The sequence below is a fragment of the Labrus bergylta genome, chromosome 14 (genome assembly GCF_963930695.1).
Source record: "Labrus bergylta chromosome 14, fLabBer1.1, whole genome shotgun sequence".
Lineage (NCBI taxonomy): Eukaryota > Metazoa > Chordata > Actinopteri > Labriformes > Labridae > Labrus > Labrus bergylta.
The window spans coordinates 2404241-2428478 of NC_089208.1; the positions used below are offsets into that span (position 1 = coordinate 2404241).

The following is a 24238-nucleotide window of genomic DNA, read 5'->3' on the forward strand; positions in this document are numbered from 1 at the left end:
GAGACAAACAAATAAAATGTCTCCTCTTCATTTAGCCAGCGGGGGAAAAAATGTGGGGGAAACATTCAGCGACAAATCCAGAGGGAGATGGTTTCCAGCTGAATACCTCCAGGTCTATTTATGTGAGAGATGAAGAAAAGCTTGTATAACACCAGCATGATCTTCACTTTCTGAGGAAAAGAGAAAACTTGTGAATAGCTGCATTCAGTCAGCTGAAGATTCTCAAGTCATGCTGATTGAGAATATTTAGAGCCGGGCGCTTGAAAGCAATCAAAAAGAAAAGGGCCCAGAAGTTCACCTCTGTCCGCGCTCTCCAAAGACACGGACGCTGCACTTTAAAGTATCTACATTGCCCGTCCGCAGCCTCTTAAGCCTTTTTTTCTCCTGCATCTTATCCACCCCCCTCCCCCTCCCCTTCTCCATCACAGACGCAGATTTCAAAGCTTTGCTCAAGCATTAATTTTTAAAGGTGAATCTGACCACAGGCAACACATATTAATGCATTCTGCACCAGAAACATCAGATATCTTGCATTTTTAATATTTAAGCAGAGAACACGCTGCAGCTGGTGTTTACTAAATATATGCAAAAGAGGGGTTTTGTATACTTAGGCGAGCTGAGAGGGGATGCTGCATGCTCTATGTGAGCCAACTTTCATTTTTTGATGCAAACTTTTAGCACTCGGCAGGAGCTCAGTCTGTAGGAGACTTGGGTTGGGAACCGGAAGGTCGCTGGATTAAAGTCTTTATCTGTGATTTTTCACACTTAAATGTATAAATCAAGTATCTCCTCTGAAAATAACTCTGTGAGTCATGACTGTCTACAATGGGTGTAACACCCGAGTCCCACTGTCTGTGATGTTTTCAGAGTTTTCAGAGTCCTATCTTCACTTTGTTTACATCGCCCGGATGGCCGGCTGACTCCTCCCCTCGTGTATAAAAGTTGTTTAATTGAAGGACTAGAGAAAAGAAGAATAACATAAGTTGTTCTGGTAGCTGGAGAGGTGCCAGGTCACTTCCTGAGTACTGCCCTTGAGCAAGACACTGAACGCCAAACAGCTCAGGAGCGCTTCCTGTGTAGCAGCAGCACTCTGACATCTCTCCAGTAATGCATCTCCACACTTCCTGTTTGTGCATATGTGTGAAGCATGTCTCTCAATAACAGAGTGTTAACCTGAATAAAGTATTTAAAATGAATAAATCCAAATAAATAAGAAGATGTGTTCCTGCTCTTTAAGAGACGGTTGTTATGCATGATGGCAGCCTATGTAAATGACACGAGTTGTATTCGTTAGACAGGCTTAACCTTCTCCCACACATCATTAGTTACCGTGACCTTTTGTCAATAAGGGCATAAAGATTCCCGGTCCAGGTGAACCTGAACTTACCGCACGCTCCATCACCGCTATAGGACGCTGACACCGCCTCCCCCCCCCCACCGCTGACCTTTTTAGGCGGCTGTCGAGCGGTTTGTCTACACAGGAATGGAGATAATGTATGCCAGCAGATGTCTGACATCCTTACATCCTGAGCTCGCACACTTTGATTAGAGCGTCTGTCCCTGTGGTGCTGCATAGAGAATGTTTTATTCCTCTGCTGCTGCTTTATAATCTAATCATGTTGTTATGCACAGAAGTTAGCAGAATGTATTCACAAAAAGCGCTGAATTAAACCTCAACGTGTCAGCGTAGTCAAGATGAAATGTTAGAAATAAGTCATTTCATTTCATTTTTAAACCTTTATTTAAGCCTCACAAATCATTGAGGTTTCCCTCATTTACATTTATGATGTCGAGATACAGATCAAAAGAACAAACAAAAGGACACAAATAAAACAATAAAGACAGGTCAGGATAATTCTCATTACAAACAATTACACACAAAGTGGTTTGAGATCATTTCCTTAATCTGCCCAAGAGAAACAAGAGTGTCAATCTTGAGACAGTGTTGTAAATTGTTTCACATTTTTGGTGCTAAGAAGCTAAATTAAAGAATAATCAGAGAGTATATACAACTCAAGGATGCAAAAAAAAATGCAAGTTGAAGATAAGTTGTGAAGTTCAGTGCAGCAAATCACGTTATTCAAGATTGAAAAAACTGAATTGTCTATCACATAGTGACAGAAAATGACCTTTGGTTAGTGGCATCCACACCCGTTAGACTCACATCAAATCATCAAACTAAAAGTTCCATAAACTGGTAAAAGTACCAGTTCAGAGCACTTGTTTAAAAAGTGTATTGCAGTGGGTATAACAGAGTTTCTGTATGTTTTCTTTTTTAATCGAGGGTCTTCTGAAACGTCTTTCCTGAGGGGATGTGAAGGGTCCTCAGTGATGCAGACCGCTCTCCTTCCTGCTGCATGCCTCTAAAGTTCAGACAGTTGCATTTGGGTGGTGCCGGTGATTACTATCATAAACACAAATTTTACTTAAATGTGAAATAAGTTGATGTGAGCTCATTGCTGCTCCATGTTTGTCAATGTCCACCAAAACTGAAACTCTTGCTTGCTGATCTTGCAAAAAAACGTCTTTGACACAACCTGTCAACTCAGGAACATGTCAGCCAATGAGGAAACTCAAGAAAGAGCGAGTGGACAAAGTCACTGCCACTCCACTCGTTGATTTAGCGATGTTGAGTTTGGCATGTTGGTCCTCGACGTCGGTATGAGCCTGAAAAAAAGAAACAGATTTTCTTGTGATTTACTCAAAATGAAGTCCAGCTTTGTCCGGTCTGTCGACAACAAGAAAATGAAAACAGCTTTTTAAACGTTTGTCTGTTGAATGGAGGTCAGGTCGGATTTCAGGTAGTCGGGGGAATCTGATTGAGCAGATTTGCGCCTCAAAGTAAAACGAAGAACAGAGTCAAATTTATAGATAGAAAGATATTCACATTCTGAAACTCCAGGACCCCTCCGTGTACAGATTCTAAATTTTTAAATAAAGTTCACTCCTGGGCTGAACTGTGTTTTTAATCCTGATAATTCAGTCGACTGTTCAATGCCAAGTAGTGCTGCTGCTGCGTTTAAACGTAACCGGCTGCAATCGTCTCTCATCTGGATCCAAATACACGCCTGCTTTGAAGAGAACTCTGTGTTCAACTAACTGCAATGCTTAGTTATACATTCTGATCCAGATATCAGCTGCTCTGCTTGACCCTGAAGTCCTGCTGGTTTACAGAAGCTGCTGGATTAAATTTCCGCTCTGCTTTAGACGTGGGATTTCAGATAAAGGCTTAAGAAATGAGAGAGGGTTAAATCGAGCCAGCAGGGGTTAAATCTCATCAAAAATCAAATAAAAGTCTCCACAGGGGGGGGCGCTGGTGGTCTAGTGGTTAGAACGCACACCCTGCGTACTGAGGATGAAGTCCTCGAGAGCGCACGGCCCAGGTTTAAATCCGACCTGTGGCTCCTTCCCCGCATGTCGTTCCCCACTCTCTCTCTCTCTCCAGTGTCTGACTCTCTATCAACTGTCCTGTCTCTAAAATAAAGGCACAAAAAGCCTCAAAGAGGACATATTCTCCCCTCCTCCACCTTTTCAAACAGTCCTCCTCCTCCATCTTTTCAAACAGTCCCCCTGTGGTCTAAATGAAACATCTGTGCTGTGCTTTGGTCAAAATATAACATGAATCAAGCACCGGAGGAGGTTTGTGACCCTGTATAAACCAGCTCTCTCAGAACGCTCCGTTTTGGTGTGTGTGTCTCTTTAAATGTAATGACCCCCCCCCCCCCCGAGTTTTCACCATAGACATCACTCCTCTGTAGCGAGAATAAAAATGGTGGACTTGTGTAAAAGTTTTGTTCTAGGCTGGAGGTGGAGTCTATGGGTGGAGATACCAGGGGAGGGGAGGGGATTTTTTTTTTACCATAATCCCACTGTGACATCACAAGGAGAGCACATTTGAAACGGAGCATTTTTCTCTGTGTTGTAAGACTTATGCAGACCACAAACAAAGGACTGGATGGGTTTATTTCACATTTTGTGGGTCAGTAGACTCTCAGGTTACACAAATATATGTTCAACAACACTGTACAAGTGGATTTTTCATAATATGTCCCCTTTAAAATAACACAGTAATGCCTCTTACTTCTTTTAGGATCTGTGATTGTAAGCCCTCGCCAAGCTGAGTGCCTAAAGAGGACATTAGGAGAAGTTTTGTGTGAGGCGGTCTTTGATCATTTCTTGGTAAACATACAAAACAAAATAATTTTAATCAAAAAAGTCTCAGCTGAAGTTTCCTTTTTTTTTATCACCTGACAGATGTCTTCAAACATTGTTTCTCTGCTCTGACCGAATCAAATGTGCATCCGTTCTCTGAGAAAGTATTTTTATCTGCTTCTATGAATATTTCTGTTTTATCAGTTCAAACTTAATCAATTAGCCGTGAAGAAGCTTTTTCTAAAAATACCAAATAATTAATGACCAAACACAAAACAAATCTGATGGAGCTTCACACGGAGACACATTTGGTTTCCAACAACGAGTCACTCACTGATGCTGATGCTGATTTAGTTTGGACGCTTTTAGCTCATTGTTTTAAGTGTTTAGTGTTTCTGCATTGATCTGTCCGTCTTGTATGTGATTATTTGTCGTCACATTTTCAACACCTGTTCAGATTTTAAAAACATTTTGAGTGTGTGCCAGGCTTTAGCTAAATCTGTTGACCTTCAGATATCCAACTGAATTATAAACAGCTGTTTAATGAGCATCACAGCGTTTAGATAGCCTCACTAATAATGCTTTCTTTTCTCTTTTTGTCCCTTCCTCATGCTGATGTCCTTCCTGTCATACCTGTGGATTAGGTGAGTACAATCACTCCTCTTTGTATTTAATGAGATGGGAAAGACGGATTTCCATGTCGTCCTTTCAAAAAGAGGAAAGTTTGTACCCTCTGTCCTTTCGTTTGGGAGTCTTCATGTTCAGAGTAATTATCTGCCTGTCTGGAAAGTCATGAACTGTGTATGTGTGGTAATTTCCACGAGTCAGCCTCTGCCCATTGCATGCTGGGTAAAGGCTTGCAGTCCTTCCTTGTGAAGAGTCTATTCAGGTCAGGAACGATTCATGAAATCCTAAATAATCCTCTTGAGTTTGTCTAATCTGACAAGTGAAGGTAACGCGGAAAAATGACTGCAATTACAGGAGATGTTAATGTCTATTACAATCGTCTGTGATGTTCGGGGGGCCTCTGCAAACTTTCTCTGGAGTTACTCGTTGTGCCTGTTGTGTAGAGTTTTACTGTCATATAGAGCCGCCAAGCTTTTAAGGTCACATATAAATGCAAAACACACTTTACCATGTTTCTCTAACACTAATATGTGTCTGTAGTTCGTCTACAAACCCCCCAATGATGAGGAAAGTCCATCCTCTCCGTCTTTTACCTGCTCCACTTTTCAGAAAATGTGTGCTCAAACAGGCCATTTGGAGATTTTCCCTTCATGACATCACAAAGGGCAGTAGCCCCTCCCCCAGGTGGGTGACACTCCCACAGCTAGGTGTTTGTTCTGCCCTCTGAGTCTGCCTTCTCACCGTAAACAATAGAACATGGAGCGGGAAAGCACCGAGTACACCCAAGACCTTCCAGAGAGGGGGTGTGGTCAGACACAGCTCATTTACATATTTAAAGGTACAGAAACAGCTCATTTACATATTTAAAGGTACAGACACAGAAACAGCCTGTTCTGAGCAGGGCTGAAATCGAGGGGTTTATAGACATGATCAAATACAGGATCATAGTGGATTTAGAACAAGAAACTTCACACACATGTTTTGAGGAGCTCTGAGACTTCTTTAAACCGGTAGAAAGGAGAATAATATGTCACCTTTAAAAGATCACCAAACGTTAAAAAAATCGAGTATACAAGCCTTTAACGTTTGGAGAACTTCTTAGACGCAGTGGAAGCTGAAAAAGACCAGACAATGATCTCATTTTGAGAAAGTTAACTTTCTAAAACTGCCTGTGATGAAGTTGGTGATCACAGCCAAAAATACCCAGTAGATGAACCCTCCAGGTCTATTTAAAGTTTGACAGATTTGCGTTAAACCTCACACTGGTTGGAACCTTCACTTAAGTTCCGCTGTTGCCATGGTGATCATGGATGCCAAATCGGGGTGCAGGTACATCAGCACCGAGTTAGTCACCATGGAGATGAGGTGTGCGCCTGTACGCGGGGAAACGTCTCAGGGAGAAACGTCTGACGTCTTCCTGTTGGAAACATTTTGTGGAAACAAGTTGAAGATAAATGTCAACTTCATCGGAAGAGAGCTTTTAAAAAAAAAATGACTCATGTCTGCTGTGCTAAGGTCGGATCAACACGGAGGCTTTTGGACCGAGCCGTTTGTACATACTGTGAATCTGAAAGGGCCAGACTTATAGATTTATTAAAGTCTGAATCACTGGCCTGAAGCTTGCATTGTTTTTTATGAGCTTTATATCTTTAACTTCCTGCACCATGATGAAGTATAATGTGATTTCTGACCCGCGTGATTCCAGGAAGAATTCCATTTTAACGTCTGTTTTTAAATTGACCTTATGGATGTCACATTTCTAGATTTTTCAACTTTTTGATTTGAATTCTGGTTAAAAAAATCAAAGGACACAGTCAAGGCTGCGCACAACGGGGGGACTTTCTGGAGCCCAGCTGCATGGGGGAGCATTGTAGAGTCTGCACCTTTAGCACTCGGGACTAAAGAATACCAGTTCCAAAGAGGACTAGTGTGAAGATTTAAGAAAAGTAATGCGGTCTGGCACTTCAATATTTGCACATTATCCATCAATGCTGATTCATTTTGTTGAATAATTTCTTTTTTCTTTGACTTTGAAAACAGCTCATGTCATGATTTGTGCAAGATTTGTTTGTTTTGGGATTCTTAACCTCTCTTTATGGATCTGAAGTTGTGTTTTAAATGTTGCAATGCATTCTTAACATCTTTAATCATAGCTCAACTTCATACCTGCAATATAAAGTGAAGAAAATACATAAAAAATAGTCCCAGTTTTGGACTTATTTCTCTGCATTCTCCTACCAGATTGTTGAGTGTTTCTGCTGATCATCCACGGGGCCTCTTTGACACCGACTGTAACTTTTGCCTCCTGAAGTCAGGGAGCGCCGCGCCGGGTCGTCTTGACAATCTGATTTCTAAATCCCTGAGAAACGAACACCATGCCTCCTCCTCTCCGTCCTTGTCTGACACGTCTCCCTGGAAGTGCCGAGCCTCAGGTCTCCTCAGCAGGAGGAGGAGGCTGAAAGAAGGAGGTCACAGAGATTGACTGAATCAAGATTAAGCTGCCATTGCAGCACTTTGGCTTAAATGTGCAGATGAGAGCACAAAGCCCATAAGTAATTTTACAGATTGCTAGATGTGGCAGCTCTGCGCTCTGCCCTCTCGAGTTCACTGTGTGTGGGGACGGTAATCAAAACTCCCCTATCGCCCACACAGAACCAGCTGGATGCTGAAGGTAATAGCTCTGTAACTTTTTACAAGGTTTTCTCTCCGGGAGATTCACTGTTGTGGGTGTTTGCAGCCTTTTTTACTCTCCGAACTTGTCAGACGAGACAATCGCTTAGCACTGAAAAATGTGACGCAATCTTCAGGCTGTCCTCAAGCTTTTTTTTTTTCATTAAAGCCATGTTATGTAATATGAAGAGTGTTGATATTCCGACACACAGCATGCCTCTGTTGTGATGTAGAAAATGGAGCTCTGTAAAACCCCTTTTAGCCAATCAGAAAACTCAAACTAGCCGTCAGCCACCCTCACGTTCATGGTGTCTAAGCGGTGATGGCTGCAGAGTAAGATAGAACAATGTCTGAGGAAGGACAGGAAAACGAGAAGATGTTCACAAAGACCTTGTGGGAGAAAATATCTGCTCCTCTGATTTTTGAAAGTAGCATTCCCTCAATGCTCCGTCTGCACCCCAGCCCCTCCCCTCTGTGCTCCCTCATAAGCCACACCCCCTCACTTACATGCAGGAAGCAGACCTCAGTTCATCTCTGTCATTGTGTAGAAACTACATCGTCTCATGTCTCATTCAGCGGTCAGTAAACTCTCAGTATAAACTCTGAAGTCATCGGTGACGAGCTTTGAGTGTGAGCTAGAGCACGCAAGAGGTAGAGAGCGAGCAGGGAGACCGGGAGGCGTCTGATTGGTTCATCAGATTGGTACCTCGTGGCAGACATTATTTGAAGTTTTTACAGACTTACAAACTGATACAGATGATGGATTTTCTTTGTTCCTTTTTCAGAGAACATGAGTTATTAATGTCTGTCAGGACCTAAAGACAATTTACACCAGAATCTGAAAAAGTGGATCTGAAGGAAATGACCAACCTGACTTTAAATTACAACCTAACTATGAGAGGACTTTTCTATGTAAGAATGAACTCCATGTGTGTGTGTGTGTGTGTGTGTTAAACTTGATGATTCTGCTCGTGCTTCTGAACTTGGCCTTCTGACTTTTAAATGATCCGTCGTGAAACTTTTTAGACGAGGTTAGAGATAAAAAGAAAAACCTCTTTTTATCATCTGACATGACATTAACACAAGTTCTAATTAAATAGATTCAACCCCTGACTTCTCTGAAGTTAATAATCCGTCTGACCTGCAGGCTTTGTACTATCAATGAGTTACAATCTTTGGGGAGAATTCTTAAAAAACCAATGGGGGCATTTTCTCTGTAATTAACTTGAAAGCTTGTCTGGGAAGCAGATCAGCATGACTTTGGTTTATCAAGCTCCCCGGTGGCTTTCCTAAAAAGCCCAAATGATCTGTTGGTGATCTGAGAATTTAGAAGCAAAGCAGGAAACTAGGGGGAGAAATGCTATACACACAACATGTCATGCTGTTTTGCAGTCGCCACTGTTCCCCCGTTTTATAACTTTGACAATAGTTTTTATTCATCAAAGTCAGAGCACATTTCCAGACCTTAGCAGGAAAAATCCTGCAGCGCTCCGTTGCTCGGCTCCCCTGATTGGCTCCCCTGATTGGCACCATTTCCAAGCATACAGGAGGCCTAACTGTGCGCTCATTAGTGTCGTGGGACAGTCAGGTGCAGAGAAATGAAGTTATTGTAGCTCAATTAAAAGCTGGAAATTACTTTTCAAATTGGTTTTTATTCCCAACTCAGCTTTGGTGCTTATCAGTCAAAGGAAATAGTTAGATTTACGCTTACGGGTAAACAGTTAGGAAATCACTGTTTCATTATGAAAGTCATTCCAATTCCTGTGTTGACATCCTGTAGTTCAGCTCCTCATTCTCCTCTTTTTTTTTTTTTTTTGACTTCTCTTTCCTTTATTTCCTGTTGATGTTATTTTCCTGTTGGGTAGCAGTTGGGTTTCTTTTTCTCTGCTGCAGTGTTTTTTTTCCTGCCAGAATCATAAAATGCATAATTTCCTATCCTTGAACCAAAGATTTTTTTCCTGGGAAACCTGCCCAGCACATTTTTTTAGACCATTATTTTTTAGACTTGTATAAACTCTGCAATCTGTAATGTTTTTTCCAGCTATAGAGACGTTTTGTATTTTACTGTGTGGAACTGTATATTTTTATTTTGCACCATGGAAACATTTCATAGTGATACCTTATAAACAAATGATCATTTTAACATTCATTCTGTGTTTCCTTGCACAACATGTATTGACAGTTTGAAAACACAGTTCAGCTCCTCTGCCTGTTCCCTTACAGTTCAGTTCCATCCTAAGACTAAAACAATCCCTTGTAACCTGCAATTATATATGATAAAGGGAGGCAACAACATCACTGGGGTCATCAGGTGGGCACCCTCCTCCCTAGGTGTTTCAATGACAGGCCAACAGCACCTCCAAAAGGGCTCATCGGCAACATCTGGCGCCCAAAGCTCAAGAGGGAATCACATGACCACGCATCAACAAATCACTTAAATATGGCGGCTTCGACCACAGGTGCTCTTCTCATGCTCTTATGTTGTCTTTATAACCAGCAACTAAGAGGGAACTACTCAATGTAACATGAAGAACAGCTAGTCTTCAGTGTTGGCTTGATTTGAGGGGTTTGTTGTCGATATTTCAACGTGCATGAAGGACCATCCTCTGGTATCGAGCTGCAAGCAGACCAAACCAAAGAGTAGCGAGAGTGCAATGTATCTCATTAGCGCTGAGAAACAACCATTGTAATACCTATAATGCTACAATGGGTTTTTACAAATATCTGCACATCTTGTAGGAGATAAATCAGATTTTATTTTTTTAAATAAATGGCATTCATTGTGTTTTTTCTAATGATGGCTACAGAAGCGGCTACATGCTGTGCCTCTCCTCCTTACAAACATGGAGCTGAGAAACCCTCATCACATAAATGTCTATGCAGGTAGGCGTTTGCTGAGCGTGCATTCTTCTTTCATTAGACTCGCAGGTTGAACGGTGTTGTTGTTGCAGCGCCGTACAAATACAGTCGTGTTTTTGTTGTTAATGGCTCAAGTCTTAAGGGGGTTTCCAATTAAAATCCCTGTACCAGAACAGATGCAGGAACAGGCCTTTTTCTGTTCATTTACATTTTCAGTATGTGGAGCTCCGTGCAGGTACACAAACAAGTGGAGGAACAATATTGGTGTCTGTGTTGCTCCAGTTTCATGAACAAATCAAATAAAACCAGATGCCACTGGTAGGAGCACAGACTGGTTACATGAGAAGGAATGGGAAGGTGTAGGAGGAGGAGGAGGAGGAGGAGGAAGTGGAGGCGGGTTAGCGGAGCTGCCATTGGTTTTTATGAGGCTGTGATTGGGTCCGTTGCTTGGGTGTGGGTTCTTCGCCAACCTAGCAACCCAGAGCACCTGCCTTCCTACTTCAGGTTGTTCTTATTCAGTGTGTGTGTTCACCTTTTGAACATACCAACCAAAGTGATGCACACAATGTTTATACAACCCATGAGTTCCTTGGAGGTTCACAAAGGCGCCCAAGAAACACCGTCACCATCTATATTGGATGCACCAGGCTTTCAAATAAGTCCAATGTCAACCCATTGATCACAATTTTATGAGTCAGCAATCGCTCCTGCATCCATCACAGATACAGTCCGTTTGGGATGGTGCTCGTTGGAGGGGCAACAAATGTAGGATATTTAGTGGTTTTGTTTGAATTGCTCGGGAAACTAAAGTCGAGCACCAGGATGTGGGTTAACCATAGATTGTATACAAATGGACAGGGTGCCTCAGCCTCCTCCTGTCGAACAGGATGAAGCCAATATTTCCCAGGGACGGGCGCTGACTTATTGTGAATATGCAACCAGTCTACATTGAAGGGATCAGCTAGAAGAGCCGTGGTGTGGATGTCACACAGATTACAAAAATGGAAGTTCAATGACTCTTGAGATGGTGTTGGTTAGGCAGAGCTGGGCACACAGCCGTTAATTATCTGCACTAATTTGTAAAAACATTTTTTAATAAATGTTTAAACATGGAGGCTAATTTGAAAAGGGATGATCTAATCCTTTCATTTTTGGTAGATTAGCAGTCTCATGTATTTTTGTAATTCCTTCAAAGGACACGGTGAAGCAAACTTAAACACCTCTTTTCCTGGTTCAGTTGATATGAAGATGTATCAAAACTCAAACATCGTTATAACTTTTCCCCCTGAATGTCCCCAGATGTACCTGTCATTTGCTCAGAAGTATGGTGATTAACCTTTTGAATTGATTGGCCAATTATAGAAGTGAAAAGTAGGGAAAGCACAAACATCAAACATGGCTGTTTGTTAAATTTAATCACAATTCAAAGTTGACATTTACATTGGCTGTGCAGTGAAAAGAAGCCCTGTTGGTGGAGATACAAAGAAAGAAGGTTATGAAGAAAACCTTTTGTATATAATTATCCAGTGTTGAACATTACAGAGTTGACATTTAATATTATTAAAAACTGAGTTGTCTGAACATGTTTATGTGATTTAACTTTTATTAGCGCTGTTTTGCCATTTGGCTTACCTGGTGAGTTAAATTATTGAACAGGTAAGGTCATACGTTTTACATTGCTTAGGATTTACAATAAGTTATATCTTGTCACCTGTGTGCATGATCAAACTTAAAGCTGTTTGTTTGCACTTGTTCTAATGTTATTTCCTCGACGGTAGATCCTTGCATGTGTTTTACTCTAACCCTAACCCTAACCCTAACCCTTCTACTGGACAGCTCTCAGAGAAGTATCACAACATTAAAAAGCCATGTGGGCCTCCTCAGTCTTCAGCTGCCCATCTCATTTACTCAACAAGTACAAGTAAGGTAGAAAGAGTACTTTAATTAGTGTTGTAGTCAAGACCACCCTAACCGAGACGAAGACATACCTGAGACCAGAGTCCTCTGAGACTGAGACTCTTCCAAGATATTTACTGTAGGGATGGAGACCAAGTCAAGACCAAGACCAAGACCAAGACCATGACCATGACCATGACCATGAATATCAATGAAAATTCCTCATCCTGTCTGCTCACTTTTTAAACCCTAACACGGGGAAGTTTGCTGCCGTAACCAAGGGGTCAAAATCAAACTACAAATAAATTGAAGTGAGAGACGTTTTCCTTCTAATCACAGTAATGACTTAGAAAGGTAGCCTCTCAGTGGTGGTCTTGACCGGTCTTGATTTAAAATCTAGAGTCCGCCCAGTCAGTTTACACTTTAATAAGAGGGACAAAGTCCAGCAGACTTTCTCCTCTGTTTCCCCTGGTGACTGTCAGCTGTGAGGAAGCAGAGACTTTTGTCCAGCTCTGTGAGTACACAGAAGCAGGTGAACTGAGTGAGGTGAGTCAGAGAACATAGCAGCTTGGTGATGATAGGTGGTCGTTTGGACACTGGCAGATGGACACCCATGAAGTGGGAACCGAGACGAGACCGAGTAAAAATGCTTTAGATTCCGAGACCTTCAAAAAGTGGTCTCCAGACCGGTCTTGGTAACCAATGCCAATTTTGAGTACCACAACACAGAATTTAAGTACTACGTTTAATTCTTCTAAAGTCGTATCTCTCTTCTCTTTCTAATTCCATTGAAGGAACAATTTTGAAGAACAAAAATCAAATCAGAAAAGAATGTCTTGATTTTCTAAATGAGGTTTGAAAACTAAAAGTTAAGAGATTGGGATTTAGGGTTAAAAATATAATGTGATAAATATTGCAACACACGCTGTACTTCCGTCATTCCATTCAGACTCTATCATCACTAATGCAGCGTGATCACCAACCTTTTGCTCTTTTACATATTCATACTCTGAAATGGTTTGTTATCAGCCGAGCGCGTCGCTTTGATAAATCATAAGAGATGTGGGTTTTTAAAGATTCATCGCTGTGAGCTCTGTTTCTCCGTAATGACATATTTGATGGTCATTTTGTGGTTTGCTTCTCATCCTGCATTCTTGAATTACCTCAGAAACCCACAGAGGAGAGCAGAGCAGAGCGCAGGTCCTAATGTGAAACCAGGAAATGGGAGGATAATTGGTTCGGGCTCAGGCTCTGTTGTTTGTTTGAGTGATTGTAATGGCTCTGAATCGTTCTCTCCTCCCCAATTAAACAATAAAGAAGGCTTTGGGGCAGCTCGCAAAGTTTCAGCGAGGACGATTGAAATTTGTTTTGTTAAATTACCACTTATGAGACGACTTGTTTTGGTTTTATCTCTTCGACTCTGATAAACCAACAATCATTCTGAAACTTTTCAAGTCAGGGCACGGTCGAAACTTTTCAAACCTGAGGGACCTTTAATGTGTCAGTAACCTTCAAAATTCATGAAATTCCAGAAGCATAACATAACATATCTACCGACTGTAATGATAAAGTGATCTTCCTATCTGATCAGACATTAAGGAAACATGCTATGTTGAAGTGCTGGCTTCTCTGACAACAACACAGCAGCCAGTATGTCCTCCTTCTAACTTCAGATTCTGCTCCTGAATGCTCTGGATTTGTTTGGACCAGAGAAGGTACACAGGTAAAACACAGCTGTTTTGGACGCCCCTCGGTTTGCCAGATATGAGAGCAGTTATCAGGTCAACAGGTGTTGCAGTGATGGAAGCGGTCAAGAGAAGTGGTTCAGATAGAAGTGATTGTACCTGACCTAAAAAGCCTCTGCATGTTTCTAATAAGCTCCACGAGCAGAAACGTGCTCAAACTAGGATCAATATTGGAGATGCTTTTGAAAAATGGAGAGAGGTTAGAACACAGAAAGGTTTACAGACCCATGCAGAGCTGGATAAACACTGAAGCTTCAGAGTCCACTGACATGCTGCGGGTCAGCAAAAGGAACTTGCTCATGCTTTGTTGATACATAAGGCTTCTGCTTTTAGTCGGCTGGTGCTTCATGCACGTTGGAAACTTCAGAGATGTTGATTCACTCTCTGAAAGAACACACATACATGATCCATTAAGAACTCAAACTGTAGCTCTAAAGACAGATTATGTTCAATGTGAGAGTCTGTGTTTGACTTTATTTGTGCACCAGCTTGAAAAATGCGTTTTTATCACATTTGACATCAGTTTCAAGTCTCCTGCACATAAACGAACGCTATGATTGGCTACATTTTCATCTAAAGCAGGAATGATTACTGCTCACAGATTTACATTCATATTCTCAGTTTATGATAAAACCTTCAGAATAATTCATCAGTGTGATTTATTTATGTTTGAGAGTCTTTGCCGCTGTAAATAGTTCAGTTCAATGGAATCAGTTTCAGTGGAATAATAGAGTGAATTGCACAGTTTTACAAAAGAAACAATGCAACAATGGCGACAGCAGCGTGAGATACCATCTGTGCATTTTGAGCGTGATTGCTGCAACAATTGATTCAATTAAAAGTTACTCATCAAGGCCCTTCTGAGCACTTTTCCCGCTCTCTTCCTCGGTGTAATCCCTCGTATCTGTTTGGCTTTGTCTGTTGCCGATGCATCAGAGGAGTCGTTCTTTTGTATTTCTCACACACCACAGTCCGGCTCCAGCAGCAGTTGTAGCTTTTGTTGTTTACCCGTTTTCTCTGCCCCGCAGAGCTGCAGAACCTTTGTGGGGTCATGCAGGTTGAAAACATGGAGCTCTGTGGCACAGTGTGCATACAGTATTTAAACTCGCACTCACACACACACACACACACACACACACACACATTGAGTTTCAAACAACCTGCTGGTCTTGTTATTTTTTTTGTAAATCTTTGTCCTTCAAAGAGCAAAACAGAGATCAAGGATGTCTACATCAGAAAACAACAAAAACTGAACAATACTAAAAAAAAAAAAGAGACTCCATGACCTTTTTCTAAATGCATCCAAAGCCTTCGGAAAATGACACTCACATGCCAGTAACAACGGATCAGCAGACGAAACAGGATGAGAGCCAATAAGACTTGCTGGTGAACATATTGGAAGGTCACTATTTACTTACCTGGCAGTGGACAAACCACAATTAAGAAGGTGAGCTCAGCCATTGCACTCCGACTGGGAAGATTCCCCAAAGGCCAGAACCTGGACTGCATTATTTGAGTGCATCATTTTTCCCAGTTTGTGATTAATGTTGATCCATCGATGAAAACCAGGACTCTGGTTCCAACCCACATTCATAAAGACAACATCTCAAACTTTCCTGAAAATGCAGCTTGTGTTGTAAAAGAAATGTTTAGTGATTTATCTGGGACGTCATGCTACACACACACAGGCTGAAATATACACAAACAGGATCCTCTGGACACTAATGGAGAGATGTCAGAGTGACGGAGCGGCCCACTGCGGGCGCTCCTGAGCTGGTGGTGGGGAGGGGGTTTGGTGCCTTGCTCAAGGGCACCTCAGCAGTGCTCAGGAGGTGATCTGGCACCTCTCCAGCTACCAGACCAACTTCCATATTTGGTCCATATTATATTTAACCCCAAGTTGCTCCCACTTCTTGGTCAGCAGTGTATGAATGGATGAGTTAACACTGATGGACTCTTCCTGCAGCAGCCTCTACCATCAGGGTGTGAATGTGTCGGTGTGACCTGCGGTTATAAGCGTGCATCATTCATCGTTCACAGTTTTTCAACAGCACAGTGTGTTGGTAATACAAACTAATATGAAAGTTCCCATGAACCCGCTCCCAGGTTTAATCACGGCTGAGCGTTGACAGTCTGTGGCGGGAAAAAAAAACAAATAAAGCTGCAAATAATGCGAGTGAAGCCGAGCAGAAATAAACCATTAAATATGAATATAAATGACAGTAAATCAAAACTCAGATTGACAAAAAACAACCGTCCCAAATAAATGCTTCCTTGTCTGATTCCACGCACATTAGCGAGCGTAGCTGCAAGCATGCATGCATGAGAGCGTATGAATTGACTTCCTCTTTGTTATGCATGTGTTTCTGCCTTCAGAGAGCGACGGCAGCATAAAGAAGGAGCCTTCGTTGTATTACTTCCTCCCTGGAAGTCTTTTAAAGAGCATGTATCTCCCCTGCTGCATGTTAATGCAATCATTATGTTAGTCTTTTCTTTTGCTGATACTGCTCTGACCTTCAGTGCTTTCTGAGGCTCACTTTTTTTTCCCCCTCTCCCGGGAGAGAGAGAGAGAGAGGGAGAGAGAGGATTGGCCACAAAAACAGCAAAGCGTCTGGTTTGGCAGTTTCTCTCGGTGGGCTGAGGCTGAGCAGCGGAGTGGTCGCTCATTCCAAATGAATTTCAGAGGAAATCGGAGGTAATTTCTCTTTTGTGGTTTGGCAGCGAGGTGAGCAACCGTCTGAATTATACATGCTAACAAGAAAACCCACAGGAAGTCTGTGAGACGCTGCTCGGCTCTGACATGAGTCGGCTGACTTTGTGTCATCCTTTTGAATCTTTAAAACCACCAGACAAAAAGTAAACATTTTATTGACTCAGTGGAATGACAGACACTATTTTCAATTCTACAAGGAGGGGGGGGAATCACATAGCTTTAAGTGTGATCGGACACACAGGTGCCAACAGGAAGTGACCAGAGGTGCCAACAGGAAATGACCAGAGGTGCTGACAGGATCAATCTAATCAGCATCAACAACATACTTTTGTAAAAGTAGATGTAACAGTCCAACATCTTTAGTGAAGAAAAAGTAAATAAATACTCAGCAGGTGAGCCATGCCTCCTCTTAAGGACGTTTCTTGTGGCTGTTCTTTGCAAAGTCTACCTACACCAGCAAACCCTGCAGCAAACGACGCGAGCATCAGCGACACAGTCAGCTGGTTTCAGATTTTTCCTAATTGAGTGTCCTAACAGCCAGCGGGCACTGCAACGCGAGACAGCGCAACCTGCCATTTTTAACCCCAACGCCCTGTTTCTATTTTCATTTCCATCCCTCACATAGACATGGATGACAATGAGGAAGGAGGGGGCTACGAGGCAGTGGCGCTCACTTTCCTGACTCGACAGAGCCCGTTAGCTTGTTTTACAAAGTGGAGATAACGGTGCATCTTTAATACTCATATCCATGCTGAAATGTTGGATTTTGACTTGTTTCAACTCCAGAGAAAAACTTTGTTGGGCTCACTGCGAGCCGTTTATTCACGAGTCTCTGAATGTTTTGATTTGAATCAACAGCTGGTGAATAGAAAGCACCACACTTCAGTTTGTCCACCTTCAATTTAAAAGCACCAGATGTCTTAATGTTCGCAAAGGGAAACTAAAATGCAGTGTGGACGGCAAGCGTTTGATCGTGTGTAATGCGACGCAGAATCTAACCCATGTAAGACCTCCTTGTAGCAGATTTTGATGCTTATCTTAACATTTATGTTTGATCTTTTTAATTTCCAACCCCTCACAGGAGCTTTAACTTCATGAAAGTACTCAAATTAACCTCTAAAATAAATAGAACAGAGTCCTCTCATTCCGTTTGCTGGATGTCTAATAACTACATCTGAAACATCTCTTTCACATGCAAATATCTGTTTCTCTGGCTATTAAGATTTATGGTGACATTAGCTCAAACGTCTGCGTCCTTAACTAAGTGCTGCTGCGTTATGAGACCATGTGTGATGACCCTCACTCCCCCCCGTCAAGGTGAAACTCAAAGCTATCATCCTGCAGAGTAATTAGAGCGCTCTGACCTTTAGGTGTGGCCCGGTCCTTTTTCTTCCACTGTGTCTGATATCTGCTCCACATTTGACTCCTTTTTATCCTGAAAGATGAAAAAGTTGCATCACTTCTGACCTTGTGTACTTTAATCCGTCCCGAGGCTCCGGCCCCGGGAGAGAAAATCCTTTAAGGACAGATCAGAAAGTATTCTGACATTTGGTCTGAAAATGAAATGTTTTCATCCTTTTCAGTCTCATACATTCACTCTGATCACGAAGAGAAGGAACATAACGAAGGCTTTATTTCTTCTTCTGTTTTTTTTTTTACCTCCACTCTTCTTTTGTGCCGCACATATAATGGCTCTTTTAATTCATCTTTTAAGGCCTGTCAAGACAATTTAGAATTTAGATCTCAAAAATCCCAGCCCTGGCTCTGTCACCCCCGTTAGAAGCCCTTTTTGCTCTGTTGAAAACAGGATTGTATTTTTTTGGGGGGGGGAGTTTTTTTTTTGCCTTTGGTCGCTGAGAAGAAAAGGATTGTAATGTTCTCTTTTCACACGATAAGCTGCTGAAGTCGGACTGTATCTGTGCTGCACAGTGACTCATCCTCCAGCGTTGGGAGCCTTCAGAGGTTGACCTGGGACGGCCCTCTCCTTCTTCTCCTTCTTCTTCTTCTTCTTCCTGCATCACTCATGACTGCTGAGTGAAGCTGCGTCCCAATCCAGTCTTTTTCACCAAACGTGTCTGAAAAAGTAGTGTGTGTGTGTGTGTGTGTGTGTGTGTGTGTGTGTGTGTGTGTGTGTGTGTGTGTGTGTGTGTGTGTGTGTGTGGCCCCTTCAGTCATCAGCAGTCCCCCCCGCAGCGAGCTCAATGGGAGTGTAAGAATGTCTGGAGTGATATCCTGGAGGTGTGGACATCCCCACAGAGACTTGAAGGAAACCTGAAGTGCAGATATCAAAATGAAGAAGAAAGACTTCCTGATTCTTTGAAGCTCAAAAAGAAGTGATATGGAATCTTTTTTTTTTAAAAGCTTCGGGGACAAATTAAAACACATTTTCATACCTTTGTATCAGACTTCCTGCATCTCTCGTTAAAATCTACAACTTTTTTAAAAACTGCTATTGTCGGGTTGATGACATCACAGATCACCCTCGTGCGAGGAAGCTGCAGCCTCCGGTGATGAAGCTTCTGAGGAATTCAGTTCAGTCAAGCTTCTTCAGAGTTCAGCGTTTCTCCACATTTAATAACACAACACACTTTTCAGTCAAGAAAATATTTCTTCTACTCAGACTACAAAAATGTCAAGGATGCAAAGTTTTTATAAACTACAAACCGGTGAGATATGGACAGGAAACTCTGGGGGGGAGGGGGAGGGGGGGGGGGGGGGGCACGTCTGTCCCTTTGCATTAGCTTGAGGTTACTATTGAAACTTTTTAAAGATATTTTCTGGGCGATTTAAGTTTTTACGGATAGAGCAGGAAACATTTGGTGAAGAGAGAGGGCGATGACATGCAGCAAAGGGCAGAGGTCGGATTCTAACCCGAGGCCGCTGCAACGATGAATACAGCTTCTGTACATGGGTGTGCGTGACATAACCACTAGGCTACATCTGGCGCCCCAGCGTTAAAACTTTTAACAAACATGGAGAGCGCTGCTTTGGATTCAGTGCAGCAGCTCGTGACCAACAATAATTCAAGGACGAGAATTCTTTCTTTTTTTGAAAGGATTTATTGTTCCTGCCACTAAAATTACACTTGGACTTTCTTTGAATCCGTAAAGCTTCCTCTCTAAAAGAACAACTCAGTTGAAAGGAAATCATCACAGGTCTCCAGCGACACAGACACAGCAGGAGGTCCTCCACTCAAACGTCTTTTTTGTCTTTTTTCACAACTCAAAACAGAATATAGAAAGTCAGTCAGTGGAGCTCTTTTTGTACATCAAAACACACAGATTTAAAGGGACACACACACATAAATTACCACATACGTACATAATTAATCCATACTTATATTTACAATAGAAATGTTAGGAAATAGCACACACACACACACACACACACACACTCTCACACACACACACACAGAACCTACAGACATGCACTTTTGTAAAGATGCCACGTCCTTGCGGCACACTCCGTACTATGTTGAAGTGTTGGCTTCTCTGACAACAACACAGCAGCCAGTATGTCCTCCTCCTAACTTTAGATTCTGCTCCTGAATGCTCTGGATTTGTTTGGACCAGAGAAGGTAGGCGCTTTTAAGACCCCCCCACACAGCCCCCGTTTTGGACGCCCCTCTGTTTGCCAGATATGAGAGCAGTTATCAGGTCAACAGGTGTTGCAGCGATGGAAGCGGGTCAAGAGAAGTGGTTCAGATAGAAATGATTGTACCCGACCTAAAAAGCCTCTGCATGTTTCTAATAAGCTCCACGAGCAGAAACGTGCTCAAACTAGGATCAATATTGGAGATGCTTTTGAAAAATGGAGAGAGGTTAGAACACAGAAAGGTTTACAGACCCATGCAGAGCTGGATAAACACTGAAGCTTCAGAGTCCACCACATGGTGACCTGAGTGAGCATTGATTCTAGAGAGGAGGGGGGGGGGGGGGGGGGGGGGGGGGACAGCTCTCTATGATGTTTAGAATTTAGACTGCAGTACCCATTTTAACCACTAGGAGTCAGATTTGCATACTGCTCCTTTAATGTCCTTTAATTCTGTGCGTGTATCTCTTAAACACTGCGGTGGCTCCTTCACACACTCTACCTTCTCGTCACTAGCTCATCTTCATCATCTTCACATATTTACAAAAACTTCATTTATAAACTGTTAAGAATCAGTTCATGATCTCGAGTGTCATCTCACTATTTTTGACCATGAGATGATATATTCTTTTTTTTTGTTGTCCTGATTTGCTCAGTAAAGCCAGTAGAAATGTAGTCTAAGCTTTTTCCAGTGTAGCTGTCATTGAAGCATTAAAGGGATGTAATGTTAGAAGAGTCTTAAATTAAAATCTATATGCGTTTCCACAGCTTGTCAGTTAGATCTCCATCTGCTGAATATTCACGGGCGGTCATGAATATTACAACAAACAAGCCTGTCTTACAGTTTGAATAAGATTTTATAAATAAATTAACTTCTTTAACTCACACAAACTGACTTTCACTCATTTATGCACATTAATGCAGCCCCCTCGCTGCGTTCTGCATGTGTTCTCATGCAATTCAAATATCGCGACCTTCAGCTGCTCACTTGAAACTTCCATCAAATATCCTGCTGACTATAATCCTTGTCAATCTAAAAAGCCCCTAATCCATCAGTGCTGCCCTTTTTTCAGCGTAGGGAAAAAAAAAAAAAAAAAAAAGCTTACATGTACTTTCTCCTAAATATCTTATCGACTTCGACAATTTGTCCGCTTATATCTGCTCTAAAAAAACGATTTGTACAAGGACAGACATTTGTTTTTGTTTTTTATGCGATTTTCTCTGAAGAGGCATTGCAACATGAAGAGGTTTGACCCTACAGAGAACAGACACGCTTTCTCCTGCAGAGCGCATCGAGGGCTGGGATGTCTCTCTACAATGAATTACTTTTTTGTTGTAATACTTGTTGTAATCCGTGGCCATGCCGGATTAAAGAAACACACACAAGTTAAAAAAGAGCGGCGAGCTGTCAATAACCTTTTAAAGAAGTGGGTGGATGAAAAGCGTCACAATGCTGATGCTTTCACACACCTTTTATGCAAATCGCTCTGAGAAGCATTGTGAAGAAAAAAGGGATTTAACCGCAATTTGACATGCATCATTCTCGACCCGGTATCAGTACAATCTGCTGTGTTGTACTCTGCAGGTACGTCTTTATGAATCTCCTCCGCATGGAGATTAAACTGCGGAGGCCGTCTGCGGTAATTAAGTAATTTAGATGCTCATCAGTCTTTATTTCCACGGTCAATTTACCTATAGAGTGATTAATACGAGATCTCATTAATGGGACAAAAACAGGGCAGCACCTTTTGCTCCGACGGTAAAGGACCTAGCATAACGCTTACATTGCACATAAAGCTCCACATAAATGAATTAGTGGCCTTATGGGGCCTGTAATTATGAAGAGCGAGCTGAGTTTTGCAGAGAACAGCTCAAATAATGAGGAAAGTAACTCAGCAACAAGAGGGAAGACTACACCGATATGTGACACCGCATGTGTTGCAGCACATTCTGAATTAAAGGATAATGGAGTAAGAGGTCAAAGTCGCAGCTCCTGGGGACGGTTATACAGTTTTTTTTAAGAAGCCCAGAATGATGTGAAACACTTTAACAGAGATTAGAGTTCAGGATTCTGGAAACTGATCACAACATTTTAAGCCGGCCTGAATTTAATCAGCCTCCATTCATTTACTTTTTCAGCTCTGGTTCCATAAGTAACACGGATAAGTGGCTAAGTTGTAACAAAATATCTAATTTTGACCGAGAAAGTAATCTCACTTCAATGTCCATTTAGCATCATTTGATCTAAGGCTGTGTCTGAAAAAAAAACCACACGCTCGATCACCCTCGATACCGCGTTCACTTCAAAGTCTCTCTGGTGAATGCGTCAGCACAGGGTCAAGAGTCAACTCTATTTATATAACGCTTTCAAACTAACAGGGCTTGTGTAAATGCACTTTACAGTACATACATACATGCAGGCTACATACAGGCAGAAGCAATCGCACACAGAGTCGTGGTGTCTCAACTGTCACCATGAGAGTTCATGCAGCAGCAGACTGAATCAGAAGGAAGAGAAGAAAAGTGAGTCCATTGGAGATTCTGCAGATCTTATATGAAACGTGTCGTGGTGCAGCTACAGAGAAGACCACCGACTCCAAAAAGTTGACCGTGTGATCGTGGGACGGTTAGACGAAGAGCCCGACCGATTAATCAGCAAGCCGATAATATCAGCAGATATTAGCACACTTACTACACACACTACTCTTATCACAGATATGCGCCACTATTACTCGATTTATTCACCAGTCAAACAGCATTTCATTTGAGTCTCACAGTTGTACGCAGCAGTTCTCTGTCACCAGCAGAGGGCGCTGTATGGATTACATCAAGCAGCAGGTACATGCTCAGTTACTTTCCAGTTGAGTGACCATCTTGTCTTCATTATAAATCTTTTCCACAAGTGTTGACTGCATTTTAGGGATCGACGATAGATTGAAGGAAGATATCTGCTGGTATCGGATTCTTTCTCTCCCTAATATCGTTATCGGCATCGGATCCAAAGAATTGCATATCGGTCGGGCCCTTTAGTTTGAAGTCCTTCATCTGTTGAGCTGTTCTTTACTGGGATGAGAGTTCAGGGATGCAGCTTGAAGCACAAACAGGAGAATTTTGAGAGGGAGGATTTTTTATGTAGCTAACAGACCACATCCTGTAAATCATATAAAGTTTATTAATCAGAGATCTTTTCGTCTGTGTCCTAACAAAGAAGCCTGTTAGCTTAATGCCTCAAAAAAGACTTTTTTTTCTCCTGGAAACAACAGGTGAGACGATGTCATTGGGTCACTTTAGTACCTCTAGTTGAGCTGGGGTCGTTGGATTGCATCAGAAGTTCTTCCTCTGAGATGAGTTATAAAATCATCCTGATGGTTTTAAACAGAGTCTAACTTTCATGCACTTTACATTTACATGCAACAATACCTGTCATCAGGTTGATCCGACGTGGGCATTGAAGTGCTAAAAAAGTGACTTTTTCATTTTAAAGAAAAAAGACTTCAAAGGCACGTTGATTGAAACACTGACATTTATTACTTTTACTAAAAAATCTGAAATTTAAAATACAAAGAGTCAGACTCATGAAAGAGATATTTGTCAGATTTAAAGACAAAAAACGTCCATTATTTCAGAAACTCAAGACATCACTCATCAAAAAGGGCTGAAACTTAACGAGCTGCACTCATTGGACGCTTTTAAGAGGATGTTAACGATTTGGAGGCGGACAGATCTTGCTGCAGATGTTCCACTTGATGTGTTTATGGATAATCTCGACAAAGATTTGCTTTTTATATTTGTTATTTTTGTCTTTTAATATTTAATGAATTTGTTGTGCTTGTATGTGTATCTGCTCGTTGTTTGTGTGTTAATTATGCAGCTGCCTGACTCGGCCAGGACGCTCCTGAAAAATAGATTTTTAACGTTAGCAAGCTTCTTTCCTTGTTAAATAAAATTCAGCTTCATCAAAATTTGGTTTTGCACAAAGCATTGT

At 41.9% G+C, this 24238-nt stretch overlaps 1 protein-coding gene and 1 long non-coding RNA gene across 2 annotated transcripts in view; one reads left to right on the top strand and one right to left on the bottom strand.

The window, feature by feature from the left end:
• The window catches only part of tmem132e (transmembrane protein 132E), a 449773-nt gene that overhangs the window by 95397 nt on the left and 330138 nt on the right, over positions 1–24238 (top strand). The window lies entirely within an intron of this gene.
• Positions 1742–7531, bottom strand: LOC136182378 (uncharacterized). The gene is made up of 3 exons (XR_010668629.1): positions 7018–7531; positions 6041–6196; positions 1742–2667 (listed from the first exon to the last, which is right to left on the bottom strand). It is a non-coding gene; the product is annotated as an uncharacterized lncRNA (long non-coding RNA).